Raw genomic sequence first — 12,686 nt, forward strand, 5'->3', positions numbered from 1 at the left:
TCGCAGCCTAGTCTTTGGTATTATATTCGCCTTCGTGCCTAGCGAGCTTCGTGCGGTGATGTGTATTCGCCTTCGTGCCTCAGCGTGCTTCGTCTTGATGATGTATTCGCCTTCGTGCCAGCAAGCTTCGTGCGGTGATGAATATTTCGCCTTCGTGCCTAGCGAGCTTTGTCTTTGGTGATGTGTATTCGCCTTCGTGCCTAGCGTGAGCGCTTCGTCTTGGTGATGTATTCGCCTTCGTGCCTAGCAAGCGTAATGCCGTGAAATGATATGTTATGTGAATTCTGCGTTCCTTGTAAGATAAGGGTTTAGCCGAATGTTAAAGATGAAATGATAGTGTATTGTATCATGCTTATATGGCCTAATGGAAAGTATAACATGTTGGTAAATATGCAATGTGCTTTTATAATTGAATGATAAGTTTGAAATGAATGTGAGTGAAATGTTATGCATAAGCTATCAAATGTTAAGTGTGAAAATGAAATGAAAGAAAAGTGTTTGAGATGTATAATTATATACGTTCGAATGATGTTAGTACTCAATTGATATGAATATGTTATATGGAACTTGTTGATTTGATTATTCGGGCCTTTGAGCTTAGCAGACTATAATGTTGGTAAGATACTATTCGGGCTTTCGAGCCTAGCAGGCTATAAAGCCGGTGAAATGATATCGGGCCTCGAGCCTAGTAGGCGAAATGTCGGTGATTTGAGAAAATCCTATGACTAAGGTACCTCGTGCTAGATTGTCAAATGAATACATTTAATACGTAAAGTGGGCCAGGTACACAGTATGTACTCAGATGTGAGTTTGATTTGAAGTGAATCATAAGTGAGTAATATGATACGTACATGAATAAATGTTAAAACTATACCTATGATCATGATACACCTGGTCAGGGTGTGAAAGTATGTGAGGGTATTTGATTTAAATATGTTATATAAATTCAGATTAAGTGTGATAAGAATCTGAACGTGCATTATGTGCTTGTGTATATTCGCCGATGGCAATATCCCTAGAATTTGGCCTCTTAAGAAATTAAATAATAGAAGTATAATTGCGTTTATTTGTTTGCATTGCTTAAGACTTACTAAGCTTATTAAAGCTTACTCGTTGTTACATTTCTCTTTTATAGATTGTTGACTTGATTACCGCTCGGGTTAGAGTTCACGGAGATATTATCACTTCGTCGAGCTCACGTTATCGGTGTAAGTAAATCCTAGTATTTCGAGTCTATGGCATGTATAGGGTTTTAATGTTTTGGACCTCGTAAGCTCATATATGGAATAGATTGCATGTGAAAAGAAAAGTTTTAAATTGATTGAAATTTTTCAGCACGGTTTTTGTGTGATTGACTGAGTTTAAGTCGGGTAACACCTCGAACCCTGTTCCTGTGAGGGATACGGCGAGGGGTGTTACGTTTAGTGGTATCAGAGCTATGGTTTAGTCAGTTCTTAGACTAACATAGCAAGTATAAGAGTCTAGTTATACATGCCGTAAGTAAAGTGTGATAGTGTGATATCTCCCGGCTCTTATAAATTGTTTTGCTCAGGTAATGATATGTTCCAACCGAGCTATTATTAATTGATCCGAAAATACTATTGAACTGATTGTAATATATTTGTGCTATGACAGAATTGAAAGGTATGAAAAGAAGTTTATGATATGTGTGCATCAGTGTAAAGATATGTATAAGATTGTATAAAGTAAATGGTAATGAAAGATCAAATTGGGTGGAACGCAGGAAATGAGTACGATCGTTCACTAATAAATTGATGGAAAAGACCATGGTTGGACCATGGCAATACATGAGACAGATGAGCTAGTGTAAGACCCGTCAGGGGACGTGGCATCGGCTCGACTTGTGCTAAGCTTAAGACCTATCTCGATAGGCATCGGCACGACCAGTGAGTGCTAGTGTAAGACCTATCGGGAATAGGCATCAGACGCAGGCGGAAGCGAGCTAGTATAAGACCATAGTTGGACTATGGCATCAAGTAGCGATGTACTCAAAACAAGAAGATGTTTTTCGATGTGATAAATATTGACAAGTGATCAATACTAAATGTGGAAACTTGATAAGACATTATTGGTAATTTGAGTAAGAGAAATGAAATGTGAATTGTGATAAATTCACTTATGTTTTGCTAATATTCACTTGAAATAAAGTTGCGTGTATTACTGAGATATGTGAAATTGTATCAGAATCTAATTGGAAATTTGAAATGTTTGAATCAATGTGCGTAATATTGTGATGAGTGATAAAGTTATCTGTGTATAAAAATATGAAGGTTCCTTTCGAGGCTTAACGACCCCACCCCTTATCAGTGTTATTATTATAAGATTTCATTGTAGTATGATCGGAATAAATTTGAGGATAAATTCATACGATGTTATTCTTCTATTTCTATTAAATGGTATTCCATCTTATAAAAGTATATGAGATGTGATAGTTCAAAATGAGTTCAGAGTAACAGTTTTTTGATTTTGGATATCTGGACATATAAGATTTCTGTTGATGTTATTATTGTTCTGATATGGAATAAGTATACAGATGGGTTAAAGGTTATGTAAAGGATCTTTATATGAACTCCGATTGTGAAATGTTTGTTTATCTGAGTTGTAATAGATTATACAAGTATATGGAATAAAAGAAATCAGTGGTATTATAGAAGTGGTTGTGAGATAGAATTTCTATCCAAATTGAATAAAAAATTTTATTATTTTCTAAGAGAGAAATCTTATTGGATTATGATTTATCATCTGGCGAGGAAAGATCGGTAAGATGGGGTTTGCATGTGCAAGGTTTTATTTGATGAAGTGACTAAAGTATCTATGATGTGATCTGTTGGTGTAGACCAAAGTTCTGGATTTTTGGTAAAAAGAGATACATGTGAAGAATGGAAAATTGTGATTCCGAGAATTTGGCGAAAACATTTTAGAGTGGAAACTATTTCTTCGGTGAGATTTTTGGGACGAAAATTCCTAACGGGGAGAGTTGTGACACCTAATTTGGCCCTAGTCGGAAAGTGGTTTCGGGATCACAAAACCGAGTCACAGAAATAATTAAATGTTATACTCTGTGTTTATTATATGCGAAAGTGCATGTGTGAAAATTCCATGCTTTGATTTTGTCATTTGAGAGTAAAATTATGAAATAGGACCTATGTGAAAATTTCTGAAAATGCTATAGGCCAAATTGTAGTGGGCAAATAATTTGTAGTATAAAATGGGAGGATTTGCATGTCAAACTCCCCATTTTATGTGTAGTGGCTGGCCATGATGTTGGTGGGAAGCAACATGTGCATTAGATAATAATAATTTAAGACACGAAGTTATGGTACTAATTGATATGTGTCATTTTATGTCATAAAATAAAGACTAAAAATAACAAAATGATGGAAGGAAAAGTTTGTCCATCCTTGTTCATGGTAGCCGAAAATAGAAGAGAAAGGAGAGGAAAAGAGCTCTTGAATGTTCAGTCACTTGGGAAGAAAATCCAAGGTGAGTTCATGGTGCTTTGCTTCTATTTTGATGTTCATGGGTTTTCTTGTTTCTACCGTAACCCATGAAGCATATTTTTATTTTTGGTTGTGTTGTGAGCATTCGGTCATGAATGGAAATGAGAGAAATGGTTGTTGTTTCATGTTCTTTTGATAAAAAATGGAGAATAGATGAAGTTGAGCCAAGCAAATGAGCATGCATGTGCCTTAGATGCTAAGGGGGGAAAATCGGCTAACATGTTGTGTGTATTATGGCTGAATGTGAACTTGGATAATATTGAGTAATGTTGTGCTTTAAAATGATGAACGGAAGATTATGCTTAAGTGAAGTTATAGGTATGTGATGATTGATTTGTGATATGCATGTTTAAATAACATGCATGCAAGGTATGTGTGAAAGAGTGAATTGGTAATAAATCTGCTTGGGACAGCAGCAGTAACGTGATTTTGGAAAATCACCATAAATTGTGGGATATGATTTAAAAGCTGAATAAATTATTTAATTAAAGCTTAATGAGTCTAGTTTCTTATAAAAGAAACTGTGTAAGCAAAAGAATTGCCGATGATGAGATATTTGAAGTGATGTGGGACAGGGTCAGAATGACTTCTAGATCCTCTGTTCTGTTTCTATAAAATCATTATGAATTGTAAAAAAATGGTTATAAGATGAACTTTATATGCTTAGACTCCTTAATGAGTCTAGTTTCAAATGAAATAAACGATAACATATTTTGAATTCTGTACAATGAGAAATTTGATTCGTAGTGAAGAGTGGTCAGATTAGTCAAGCAGTGAAATAAGGGAAATTTTAAGAAAAATCTGGTATTGATTACCCAAACCAAAAATCCTGAAAATTTTATGGGTAAAATATATATGGGTCTATTTTCAGAGAAAATTAACGACACTTGATTTGGAGTTTCGTAGCTCCAGTTATAAATGATTTAGTGACTGTTGCTCAGGAAGACAGCTTGCAGTGAAATTATGATTATGTGGTAAACATTGACAAAAATTTGTTAATGAGTTGCTTATTGATTTCTTATGAGCTTACTATGATCAGTAGGTGTGAAAGTTGAATATATATATATATTATATTTTGAAAGTGATGCTTGAATAGTCGAATAATGACTAGTTTAAAATCTTTAAATTTTAAGCTCAAGAGCATAGAGGGGCAAATTCAGATAAGAAAAAAGAGAAAGTAATCGAATAGCCGTTGTAATCGTTCGGCAACATTCGAGGTAAGTTCTTAAGTGTTTAAGCTTGATTCCTTTTTTATATGCCCAAGAGTTAAATTAATATGGTAAAGGGAATGTAAATTTTATTTAGTTAATGTGCCGAATATGTAATGATTTAAGGCTATAAGCCGATTATGGCTATTATGCTTAAGTTGAATTCGATTTGGAAATTTGATGCACTAAATGAGTGTTACAATGAATAAACTATGACGTATATATGCTGGTGGAGATATCACGATTTGTGATTATTAAATACTTAAAGGAAACCATGATGTGTATAAAATTATTATTATTAGTCCTTTGTGGAAGCCGAATATGGCTTGGCACTAAAGTGATTAAATGTGAACTTCGATGAGGTAAACCATTAAAAGTGTGGTGCTATAAGACTATGGGCTAATACGATATGTGGATTCATTCTGTAAAGTAAATTATTCAGGTATGCGATATGTACTTAGGCATGTTAAATCGATTGGAATTGAATCATGAATGTGAATTGAGAAGCATAGGTAAAAATACCTATGACATATATGTGAGTAAGGGTAAAACCATCCTAAATTATCGATAAGGATGGGCTATATGCGGAACTATCTTATAATTGCTAATTTGAAAGGTTGTGTGCGAATCAGTGAGCAATATGTATATATTAGATGAATCGTGACCTTTTGGTTCTACTTGAACTAAGTTGCGTGATAAATAATTTATGCATATGACTTATAGTCGAATGGTCACTATGGGTTAAGTTTGAATGGTGAAATGGAAATGTGATATGTTGAATGAGATGTGTTAATATATGATTAAATATGCATGATATTTGATGTGTATCCGAGCTTAAAGACCCGCAGGCTTCGTGCTGGTAAAATATCCGGGTTAAATCCCGCAGGCTTCGTGCTGGTATTATATCATGGATAAATCCCGCAGCCTAGTCTTTGGTATTATATTCGCCTTCATGCTCAGCGTGCTTCGTGCGTGATGTGTATTCGCCTTCGGGCCTAGTAGGCTTCGTCTTCGGTGATGTGTATTCGCCTTCGTGCTCAGCGTGCTTCGTCGTCGATGATGTGTATTCGCCTTCGTGCCTAGCGTGCTTTATGCGGTGATGTGTATTCGAGCCTTCGTGCCTCAGCAAGCTTCGTGCGGTGATGAATATTTCGGCCTTCGTGCCTCAGCGTGCTTCGTCTTTGGTGATGTGTATTCGCCTTCGTGCCTAGCGTGCTTCGTGCGGTGATGTGTATTCGCCTTCGTGCTAGCGAGCGTAATGCCGGTGAAATGATATGTTATGTGAATTTGCGTTCCTTGTAAGATAAGGGTTTAGCCGAATGTTAAAGATGAAATGATAGTGTATTGTATCATGCTTATATGGCCTAATGGCAAGTATAACATGTTGGTAAATATGCAATGTGCTTTTATAATTGAATGATAAGTTTGAAATGAATGTGAGTGAAATGTTATGCATAAGCTATCAAATGTTAAGTGTGAAAATAAAATGAAAGAAAAGTGTTTGAGATGTATAATTATATACGTTTGAATGATGTTAGTACTCAATTGATATGAATATGTTATACGGAACTTGTTGATTTGATTATTCGGGCCTTTGAGCTTAGCAGACTATAATGTCGGCAAGATACTATTCGGGCTTTTGAGCCTAGCAGGCTATAAAGCCGGTGAAATGATATCGAGCCTCGAGCCTAGTAGGCGAAATGTTGGTGATTTGAGAAAAGCCTATGACTAAGGTACCTCGTGCTAGATTGTCAAATGAATACATTTAATACGTAAAGTGGGCCAGGTACGTAGTATGTACTCAGATGTGAGTTTGATTTGAAGTGAATCATAAGTGAGTAATGTGATACGTACGTGAATAAATGTTAAAACTATACCTATGATCATGATACACCTGGTCAGGGTGTGAAAGTATGTGAGGGTATTTGATTTAAATATGTTATATGAATTCAGATTAAGTGTGATAAGAATGCTGAACGTGCATTATGTGCTTGTGTATATTCGGCCAGATTGCAATATCCCTAGAATTTGGCCTCTTAAGAAATTAAATAATCGAAGTATAATTGCGTTTATTTGTTTGCATTGCTTAAGACTTACTAAGCTTATGAAAGCTTACTCTGTTGTTACATTTCTCTTTTATACATTGTTGACTTGATTACCTTTCGGGTTGGAGTTAAATCGGAGATATTATCACAATCGTCGAGCTCACGTTATCGGTGTAAGTAAATCCTAGTATTTCGAGTCTATGGCATGTATAGGGTTTTAATGTTTTGGACCTCGTAAGCTCATATATGGGATAGATTGCATGTGAAAAGAAAAGTTTTAAATTGATTGAAATTTTTCAGCATGATTTTTGTGTTATTGACTGAGTTTAAGTCGGGTAACACCTTGAACCCTGTTCTGGTGAGGGATACGGGCGAGGGTTGTTACAGTGTCTACTGGCTGTGTGTGGCACATGGGCTGGCATATAGGCGCGTGGCCGACCGTGTGACCCAATTCAGTAACCTCTCCAGTTTTCCCATGGCCATGGCACACAGACGTGTCCTCAACCGTGTGGTGCAAGTCAGTATGTATGCCCTGTTTTCACATGACCTGTGACACGAGCGTGTCTGGTGGCTGTGTAAGGCACACGGCCTGTTCACACGAGCTTGTGACCCTTAAATGCAAGAAAATTTTTCTATGTTTACCAAAGTTTGCTAATGTTATTGGTTTAGTCCCAAACCTGTTTTAAACATGTTTTAAGGTCTCGTAGGGTCTTATAAGGGACAATGTAAATGTGTTGAATGAATTTGGATTATGAATGCATATATGTATGATTTATGTTGTGATGGATCGGAATGCCTCGTAACCCTATTCTGGCTATGGATACAGGTCAAGGGTGTTATAGGGGATGTTTCTATTCTCTTTTTTTTCACGTTAATAGTAGGGTGAAAGAGGAAAAATGGGTTGATTTTTTAAACTTGGTATAATTCATTTTAATCTACTATTAAATTAAACCCTTTTTCAAAACAGTCCTCTTTTTAAAATTGAAAGTCTTTTCCACACTATTCTCATAAATCAGTTTAAATTTTCAAAAGCCATAGACGAAGATATTTTCAGGTTGTATATTTCGAATTCTCGAACTCCATTTCAGGCCATAATCCAAAACTGCATTTGAAACTTCCAAACCCAATTTCGGGATGTGACATATCAGTTCAATTTCATTATTTGAATATGCCCTAAAATTTTACATTTTTTCAATTTAGTCCCTAAAACTGGAATTGTCATAACTTTCAAAATTGAGCTTTAATTTCGTAATTGATCTCAATTACATCTTTATACAACCCTCTACTATCTAAAATTATAGAAATTTCACATCAATTTTAAAATTTATACACTTTAGTCTCTATGTTCAAAAACTAGCAATTAAATTTTACAAACTAGTCTTGTTTCACTTCCAAGCTTAAAATCTAACAATTTAGTATCAAAAAATTCAAGAAATAAACAATGGTAACTTTTGAAAACTTTAAAAGTTTTGAAAATTAGTACATGGGCTAGCTAAATCAAGCTCTCGAGACCTCAAAATATAAAAATTACAAGAAAATGACTCTATTGTACTCACCAATTTAGGACTGAAAGTTTGAGCTTAAACATGGGTTTTCTTCCCTTATTTTTACACTGATGAAGAATAGTGAAGACATGACCATTTGTTTATTTTATTTTAGCTTTTATAGTTAGATTCTTTTATAATTATTAATAATTAACTTAATTAATCCTTATCGATTCAGATTAAGCATTATTAACACAATTTGTAACGCCCTAAAAATCCCGAAACCGAAAAATCCCGAAATCCTGAACTTTTTTTGTTTTCAGTTTTGATAAAAATTGTGTTGGAAAGTATCAAAAGAATCAGGGTTGGCAAGTAGTTGCGTTTTAAATAAAAATAGAGGAAAATAGTATCAAAAAGCCTTGTGGAGGAGTAGCTCAGTGACGCCACATAAGGTGTAGTGAGGTGGTGTTAGTAGCTAGCAAGGGGGTCCAAGGTTCGAATCCTAGCTTAGTATTTTTAGAGTTTAATTTTGGCTTTTTAGAAGGATGGAAGTGGCATGAAGATGGACTCCAAGGGGAGTGTTCTGAAGAGAAAATTAAGGAAAAGATCAAAGGGTTATCAGGGAGAAAAACGAGGAGATAAGAAGTGAGGAGTAAATGGAGCCGAATTGGGAACACGGGCTTGAAGAATTCGACTATAGGGCTATAAATAGGTGCCGAATGGGAGGGTTGAAAAGCTAATGGCGAATTTCTCTTCACCTGTGGGAGCAGAAGAGGCTCCGTCCTCACCTGTGGCTGGGAATGGACAGTACGACCGGGCCGCGAGAGAAGATACATTGTTGCAGGCAATGCTGAGGATTTTGGAAAGGATCGTTAGGCCCAATAATGGCAACAAAAATTGAGGGTCCATTCCAGAATGACTTCGATCAAACAGGGCTGAGATCTTTAAGGGCATGGTTGGCGTGGCTCCTAATGTGGCGGAATATTGGTTGGAGGCCACTGAAAGGATAATGGAGGATTTGGACTGCTCACCTGAGCAAAAGTTGAAAAGGGTGGTGTCATTGCTTAGGGAGGAAGCCTACCAGTTGTGGTTGACAGTGAAAGAGGGCACCCAACCGGAGCGGGTCACCTGGGAGTTTTTCAAAGCTGCATTCCAAGGGAAGTATATGGGTACAAGCTATGTAGATGCTAGAAGGAAGGAGTTCCTGAACCTGACCCAAGGAAACAAATAGGTGGCGGAGTATGAGGCGGAGTTTCTATGCCTTAATAGGTATGAAAGAGTAATGTTGGCAATGGAGTATGAGCGTTGCGTTAGGTTTGAGGATGGACTTAGAAATAGCCTTAGGGTACTGATAGCTCCACAAAGGGAGTAAGTTTTCTTGGAGTTGGTGGAGACGGCAAAGATAGCGGAGGAGGTAAAGCGTACTGAGCGCTTAAATCGAGAAAAAGAAAGGGGTAAGAGTAAAAGGAAGGCTGAGACTCCTGGTGTTGGACAGATGCCTAGGGCTAGGGCCAGAGTTAATGGCTCAGATAGAGCAGGGCCCCCTACTGTTAATCTAGGGGTGCCACTTTGTGCTGATTGTGCGGAAGGTCATATAGGCGAGTGTTGGAGGAGGACGGGGGCTTGTCTAGCTTAATTGCCCTAGAATGTCAGCTCAGGTGCCAGTCGTGGATCGAGGTGGTGTACAGCCACAGAGGGGTGGTCAGCTACCGCCGAGAGGCCGTAACCAGGCCAAGGGTGGAAACAGTTTGGGTCGTGGAGTATTAGGCAAAGGTGTTGGTCATGCTAAGGCAAGACAGCCAGCTTTGATCTATGCAGCACGTCGTCAAGAGAATAAAGACGCTCCAGAGACGAATAATGGTACGTACTTACTCATAGTGTGTTATTTACCTAAGTTGGAATTAAAGTGCACAGCGGAAGTGTGGTGTGGTAGTCTATGTTAGTAGTTGGAAATTTCGATGATGAAATTTCTTTTAGGGGGTAGAGTTGTAATGCCCCAAAAATCTTGAAACCCAAAAATCCCGAAATCCTGAACTTTCTTTGTTTTCGATTTTGATAAAAATTGTGTTTTATGTTCCTAGCCATATGATAATTATAGTAGGTCTTAATTATGGTGTGAGTTCGAACCTTGGAATAAATGAAATTATAGTTTAATTATTAAAAGAATCAGGGTTGGCAAGTAGTTGGGCTTTTACATAAATATAGAGGAAAATAGAATCAAAAAGCCTTATGGAGGAGTGGCTAAGTGATGCCACATAAGGTGTAGTGTGGTGGCGTTAGTAGCTAGCAAGGGGGTCCACGGTTTGAATCCTAGCTTAGTATTTTTAGATTTTAATTTTGGCCTTCTAGAAGGATGGAAGTGGCATGAAGATGGACTCCAAGGGGAGTGTTCAGAAGAGAAAATTAAGGAAAGGATCAAAGGGGTTATCACGGAGAAAAACGAGGAGATAAGAAGTGAGGAGTAAGTGGAGCCGAATTGGGAACTTGGGCTTGAAGAATTCGGCTATAGGGCTATAAATAGATGCCGAATGGGAGGGTTGAAAAGCTAATGACGAATTTCTCTTTACCTTGTGCCAGAAATCCTTTTCTTCAAAAAGCCGAAAACCTTTTTTTTCTTTTCTTTCTTTGTGTCGAATTCTTATCCCTCCTCTACTCAATATTTTTTTTGCTTTAGCCAATTCCTCTTCCTCTCTTCTTTGGTGCTGAGTAATCAATTGTTGTCATTCAAATCTCTAAGAGCCGGATACCCTTGGTGCTGCCACTACTCTTTCCACCCAGTCGATTCTAGTGTAAGTGTTCGCTCTCTCAATCAGTTTTTGATAAGTATCGAGTATTCGGTCCCTCACTTCTTTCTAATCGACTTTGGTAGGGAATTAGTGTCAGATCTCGGGTTTGGATTCCTACCGATTTGCTCTTCAGATCTAAGAAATACGCGTGTTTAGTGATCAAAATAAAAGCTAGTAAAGGCTTGGCGTTCAGGTAAAGATAAGGTGAGATTCCGGCTTTTGGTAAAGTAATCGATAAGTACGTGTGATTAAATTTTGAGTGATATTGATTGTAGGTTTGGGCTAAGGAGATCGCATCGCGCTTGCTTACCAGGTGTGTACATACACTGCACACACATTATGTATCGGCAAAAGCTGAGATGCCGAAAAGTCGAAAAGCCGAAATGCTGAAAAGCTGAAAGTTTGGTTACGGTAGTCTTGCGAGTGCGTGAACACTCGTAAGGAGGAGACCGATAGGTTGCTTGAGGCCCACGGGCGATTTCGTAGACTTGGGTTGTGATTTGGCCATATGCGCAGGAATGGGCTAAATGGGCCCGATGGCCTGTTGGGTCTATAATAGGCAAAAATTGAATATTGATGCTATGTGATAGGAACTTGTATATGAGCATGAATATGAATGTGATTTGGGCCTAATGGGCCATATGAATATGATTAGGCTTAATGGGCCAGATACAGGTACGTGAAATTGTTTGGGCTTTGTAAGGGGTTTTGGGCCTAGTATTTGATAACTACATAAGACTTAATTAATATTTTGCGGCCGTTGACAGATCAGATTGTAATAAGGTTTTAATTATGTTATTATTACTTGAATTATTATTATTATTTTCATTGTAATTATAAGAAGTTGAACATGGTTTCTTAAACTATAGTATGTCTTTTCTACGTTTCTGCAACTAAATTTTTAAGTGACATGTTTTCATCAAATCTTATGTTTCAAACAAGTGATAGAAAGGAGTTTATTTTTAAGATGTTATTTTATTTTAAGAAGGGTTTTAAATGAAAATACGATTTTCGCTAAAACACTTCAATATAACATACTGGAAACGGTCATAACGTCTGGGCGGGTTTTGAGGTGTTACATTTAGTGGTATCAGAGCCCAGGTTGTAAAACTCGGGCTGTGAAGTGGGCCTTATTGCTATTTGGTTTCTTTTTTCGTTTAAAAAAATTGGATCACACTATTATGGAAAAGGGAAATCTTGCTGAGCGGCACACCGAGTCTCCGACGTCGAACCAAGTAAGTACTTTTATTTATTTAAGTTTATTTAAATTGTTATATTGTAGATAGTTAGAGGGCTACTTTAGATGATTGTTAGAATGGAACTAAAGCCCGTAGGATCTGGAAACTGTAGAGGATTATCGAAAATGATCTTCTCTTTAAATATTTTCATAAAACATCGGTCTAAGTATTAAACTAACTAAAACTTCATAAAATTTTAATCCAGATAATACACGAATCAACGATGAGTGCTAGAAGAGGTGCAATGGGCCGTGGCTGAGGTCGAGGAAGTGCTAGGGCTGAATCGTCGGCATCGGGCCATATGCCCGATGTTGGAGCAGAAGAGGCTCCGGCCTCACCTGTGGCTGAGAATGGACAGTATGACCGGGCCGCAGGATAAGATACATTGTCGCAGGCAATGCTGA

This window comes from Gossypium arboreum, chromosome 3 (genome assembly GCF_025698485.1).
Source record: "Gossypium arboreum isolate Shixiya-1 chromosome 3, ASM2569848v2, whole genome shotgun sequence".
NCBI lineage: Eukaryota > Viridiplantae > Streptophyta > Magnoliopsida > Malvales > Malvaceae > Gossypium > Gossypium arboreum.